The 5,898-nt window shown below is 30.0% G+C and overlaps 1 long non-coding RNA gene across 1 annotated transcript; it reads right to left on the reverse strand.

Annotated features, from left to right (window-relative positions):
• Positions 1–348: 348 nt before the first annotated feature.
• On the reverse strand, positions 349–4,974 carry LOC137243945 (uncharacterized). The gene is made up of 6 exons (XR_010950683.1): positions 4,871–4,974; positions 2,890–2,957; positions 2,729–2,827; positions 2,352–2,482; positions 2,115–2,266; positions 349–2,015 (listed from the first exon to the last, which is right to left on the reverse strand). It is a non-coding gene; the product is annotated as an uncharacterized lncRNA (long non-coding RNA).
• Between the last annotated feature and the right edge of the window lie 924 nt (positions 4,975–5,898).

Consider the following 5,898-nt stretch of genomic DNA (forward strand, 5'->3'; position numbering starts at 1 on the left):
GCTTATAATTATACCAATTTTTTGTTAATTTATAGAGACGTCCTGGCTTGCTGCTACCATCAATAGTTCTTCAGACATTTGGAATTGTTCACATACTTGTGTGTTTGATGGGGTTTGCGCTCAGAGACACATTTATAATATACTTTTTACTACTAGGTAAGCTTTTAATATATACCCAGTGGGAAAAAGTAATGCAAAGTATTCGAAAAAATAATCATTAAAAGGGCAATTTACACATTCCAAAATTCATTTTTTCCCCCACGGCGATGTCCTAGAAAAGTGTGGCATTCAATTTTGCATTTATATGTAAACGAAAGAAGTATGCATTATTTTTATTTAATTTTTATATTGATTTTTTAATGTATACCGAATTATGCAGTTTATTATGCATAAACAAGGCTTTAATTTTTACATTTATTACACAAATATTCATTTTTGGATGTATGAAAAAAAAAAGTAGAATTAAAATGGGTATTTAAATGAATTCATTTAACATATAATTAATTATGATTTTAATATGTATATAAGACATTATAGGTAATTATGCATGAACAAAGTTTACATTTTTATATTCATATGTGACTATTGATAATTGAATGTATGAATATAAAGGAATATTGTAATCGGTATTTAAACTTATTTGTAAGATGAATAATATATAAATAATAAATACTAATAAAAAATACTTCATTTAACATATTCACCCCTATTCTGCATTTCGATTACGTTCCCGTTCTACGCTCCGCTTTAATCGAAGTTTGGTATTCTGCATTACGACGGAATCGTAAAGAGAAGAGGAAGAGCAAATGATTTTTCGAAATCAGCTGTTGGTACGGAATGTGTGAACATTGGAACAAAATAAATTAAAGAAAATTTGTAAAAAACACTGAAAAAAGTTTATATTTTATTATCCACGCCATTTTGTACAAAAAAAAGCAATAGAATATATTGCCGCAGTGTTATATTTTTTTGAGTGAAGTGCTTTCATAATTGTAAGTGTGTTTTTGTAGTTATTTTGGCCAATTCCCTGCCGTGGCCACCGAGTTTTGTTAAAACGGATTCCTGCACGAATATAGTTGACATTTGAATTTTAAGGATGCTAATTTCATTGCACTGGCCTAAAGTACTTTATAAAGGTTTATTTATTCTTTCCGCAAGGATTGTTTACGTTTTCGCTTCACCTTCCTCTACGCCGGCAGCTTGCTTTGGCATATAACTGGACCCAACGAACAGACACAAATTATAGCTGTCTATTATAATGGATTAAATAGCCGCGGCATTATTTATGGAGTTGGAAAGCAACGAATACGAAAATTGCCAGGCGAGAATGGAAAGGTAAATATTGCGAGATTTGTGTAATCCATTTGAGATGAGTGACGAATTGTAAGAAATTGCACTTAGAAGTGGTAAAGTTTAATGACTTATTTTCTTATTTAGGTTAAAAAAAAAACGTTCGACTTAACAAGGATGCTTTCAAGTATGTGTTAGATACTTTTGCGGGGCAAATACGTCCAAGGACTTCGACATCGACATGTTGTTTTTTTGATCTGGAAACATATAAAAAACAATCATCATCAAGCCTTCTACGTTTCTTAACATTTTTGTTAAAATTCTGTTATAAATTAATAAAAAAATAAAAAGAAAATATTTTTCCGCCAACTAATTTGCAACTTAGAAAAACGGAACTACGATCGAAATGAAGAATACAAAAAATCGAACGATTCGAAGTTGGATCGAAAGAGATTGGAACACAGAATACCAAAATTGCCAAATCGAAAAAATTCCAATCCAAGTCGAAATGCAGAATCGGGCTGATTATATATAAATAATAATAAAAACATAATTCATTTTACAAATAATGGACAAGTGGAAAATGTTAGAAAACGTTTATTGATTCTTCGATTTCTGCCTCTCGTCAAATTGGTGCTTGTGGAAGCTCAGCTTAGTCTTTTTAATTGCCGACTTTATTTCTTTTGAATATTGTTACTGGTTGTAACCGTCTTTTTGAAGACAATCTAAAAAAAGTGTTATATATACATATGTGGTTAGTATAATATAATATTACATTAGTTATAATATTATATTATATAGCATTCATAATGGAAAAAACTTACCATACAAAATGGAATTGAAATTTTCAAGATTTTTAAATGACTTTTACTTTTATTCCCATATAGTTGAATAGTGTATGTACTTTTGGTGTAATAAGCTTTGGTAAACCATTGTTCAACCCATTTTCTCGTAAAATAGAGTTAATCGTGGATTTCTGGAAGTAAATAATAAAACATATGTTTAGTTACTCGCGTAATTATAATTTATTTAATATAGAACAATCAAATTAGGTATTTTACGTAGGTATCACCATTTTCTGCCATATTGCTGTCAATTTCGTACAACCGTTCAATCGAATTAATAGGAAAATGAAGCGCTTTATTTCTAAATTTCCATAAAAGTTCCAGACTCACATTGGTTTTTGCTTGTTCTGTAATCAGATTTCCAATATATTCATTACATTTACCAACTTGATCTTTAAATAGAAAATAACAAAACAAAAAATAAAATAGAAAATAATAAATCAAATAAAAAAAGGAGAAATTTAATTAAATAAAAAATAAAAATTAAAGAGAGAAATTTTATAGAAAATAAATTGAATCAAAAATTTAATATAAAATGACAGTTTTAATAAAAAGTAAAAAACTAGATAAAAATATTATTGAGGTGAATTAACCTGACAAATTTTTGATTTCCTCTTTCAGCGCAGAAACTTCTTATTTTATATCATTTATATTACAGTTTTCCTATTGTTTATTTTTGTCATCCAAACAACCTAAACAAATAAAAATAAATTATTTAAGTTATTACAAAAGTGTTATTAATGCAATAACTAACCTCTTGAATCATTCTTCAAGGATTTGCTCATATTTCCGCTGGATTTTTTTTTTTCATATCTTAAATTTCTATAATAAAAAGTATTAGATATTATTAATTTTTTATTTAATTTCATTTCAATAAATTATTGGAATGCAAAACAGGTATAAATAAGAGTGAATTTCCATATGGCAAGCACATTAATTTATGCTGCATCGAATCAGCGTCAAAATAAATATTTAGACTGTGCGATTCCACGCTTTGGGAAACAAAAATGCATAAATCTTCCATAGAGCTCAATGGTTGTTCAAAGAAACTGCGACGATCTTCTAATTTTTTGCCACTTAAGATAACTTTACCATTTTGCATTGAAAATGCTGTAATCTTAATAGCCTCCCCCGACTTAAGATAACAATAATTGTCGGGTATTTTCGTGCTTAAAAAAAGTTTGTTGTACTGAAAGAAACAATTGTTCCATCTTAATTCATTCGTATTCCAAATTTGGTACCATGTTCGGCAACATCTTCGTTCTCGATTTTATTTTGAATTTGTTCGAGTATTTTACTTGGCTTTTTGACTAATCGCTTTAAATGCTGCATGTAGTTTTCAAACTTGTACGCTGAGAAAGTCTTTAAATAACCAATTTCTTCTACGCAATCAGTTAAATGAAGAAGAGAATAAACGTTGTAAGAAACTTGTTCCTCAGAGTATATAGTGGGAAATAGTTCAACAAAATCCTTTAAGAGACCTTAAGATGCATTGAGGTTAGACATAAAGCTTTTTTCATCTGATAGAAATCTGTAGGCACAGTGGAGAAGGCAAAAATGGTAATATGTTTCGCTATCTACTTTATCTTTTAAAACTAATATGCCTGTGTAAAGTACGAATTGACTGCTTTCCAGCGCAAAACCTCCTCCAAACCTCTTGGCTTGCGAACAAATTCTCGGGGAATATGGGGACCTAAAGATAGTATATGACTTGATAAATTGGCTTTAGTTTCTAAAGATAGTCTGGGTCTAAAGATTCGTAAAATAATTTTTTTGACTACTCCCAGATCCACTAGATGCATCGGTTCCAGTGGAAATTGACTAACCATTTTCACCCCCACATCTTCCAAGACATTACTAATGCTATCTAAATCTTTATGGTATCCATTATAAGACCGTCTTGAAAATTCATCGTCCGTACGAATGCGTACGCAAGATGTACTATAAGTCGTCGTATTATTTATTTTTCTACCCACTTGTATGCACTTACTGCATCCATTGAAAGAGTTGTGACCAACAGTTTTACATAAAAAAAAGCACGAGCCGGAGCATCACAAACAAAACAGCGGAGTTCAACATTTACTTTTTTGTCACCAATGAAGAGACCTTCATTTTTAAGTTTAGAAATTTCGGAGCACAAATCATGCAAATAGGAATTTACTTCATTAGGTTTCTTTTTTCCCAAGTATACACCTACCAATAATACTTTTACTTGTGGAGCGTTAACGACATTTGCTAATATAGGCCACAAGCTTAGATTTGAACTTTTGTACAAAGGGAGTCCATCGATTCCGATATCTAAAATGATGGTGCTTAAGTTTTGTAAAAGGTGCTCCGCTTTATTTATTTGGTTTTGAAGACCGATATGTGTATACGAACCAGGAGATACCTTTCTTATTATGTGCTTTTTGGAAACACTCAAAGATTTAGTGATTTTGGTACATTAATATTTTCATCGCGAAGTATTTCTAGCAATCCGTCAACCGCTCCTCTACAAATATTGAAAACTGTATCCCAATTTCCTATTTTTTGTGCTATCGGTATTTGATTACTACACTCCGGCATCTCATCAATTATACCTACCGGTATCTCATCCCTAATACTTGAAAAATCAGCTGGAGCGCCAGCGCTCCCTTCATCTTGCCGCAAATTGCAAACGCTATCACGTTCTATTTTCACTAGTCCTCGCATATGACGCTTACAAAACATATTTAATTTTATTTATATTTACTTACCGAATAATTTAAATCACTTTAATAAAGTTTTTGTCTCAAATAATTTATTATAAATTTAATAGCACTTGAGCTGCGACCACAAATTGATAAAACACAAATTGAAATGCCCAAAAAATGTGTATTTGCTATTACAGATACCCGTAGTAGCATATCGATAACTGCTAAGGTATCCCGTTGTAGTTATGCATTAAATTCTCGTTTACTTTGTAATGCAGATCTGAATGCGTTTTAAATAGATTATATTTCAGATTACTACATACTAAGAAAAAATAATGTATAAACTTAGAAATATTTTAAAAACATTTGAGTTTTGATTAAGATATAATCAGCAAATGCATCTATAATTATTTAAAATGGAATTCATAATGTATGCTTTTGTTATTTATTTGAAAATTGACCTTTTGAATGCATTATAAAATAAATAATAGTTTAAAAAAACTAAAAAACACGCTTTTATAGCTCACAGAACTAAAAAATAGAAAATAATTTTCAATTAAAAAGAGTTTATATAACAGTAGTAGAAGGTCAAAGAATCATTTATAGTTAATCACCTCAAAATAAAATTATAATAAAATTTAAGTTATTAACAGAATAATTTAATTCAGATTAAAAAGCGTGGGGTGCATTTGACTACATTTCATATCTTTCCTCTCAGATAGTTGCCAATAGAATGATTGTAACATTCAATATCAAGCACCCCACGCTTTTTACTGTGAATTAAATTATTCTGTTAATAACTTAAATTTTATTATAATATTATTTTGAGGCGATTAACTATAAATGATTGTTTGACCTTCTACTACTGTTATATAAACCTTTTTAATTGAAAACTATTTTCTATTTTTTAGTTCGGGGAGCTATAAAAGCGTGTTTTTTAGTTTTTTTAAACTATTATTTATTTTTAATTTTTTAGTTCAAGTAATTTTAAAAGTTTTAGTCGAGAGTGATGAAACCTCGAAACGCCAGCGGTCCATGGATGAATCCAACCCTACGGCACCGAAAAGGGCCAAGACGCAGGGAGGCTGGAC

Source organism: Eurosta solidaginis, chromosome 3 (genome assembly GCF_040869045.1).
Source record: "Eurosta solidaginis isolate ZX-2024a chromosome 3, ASM4086904v1, whole genome shotgun sequence".
In the NCBI taxonomy this organism is placed as follows: domain Eukaryota; kingdom Metazoa; phylum Arthropoda; class Insecta; order Diptera; family Tephritidae; genus Eurosta; species Eurosta solidaginis.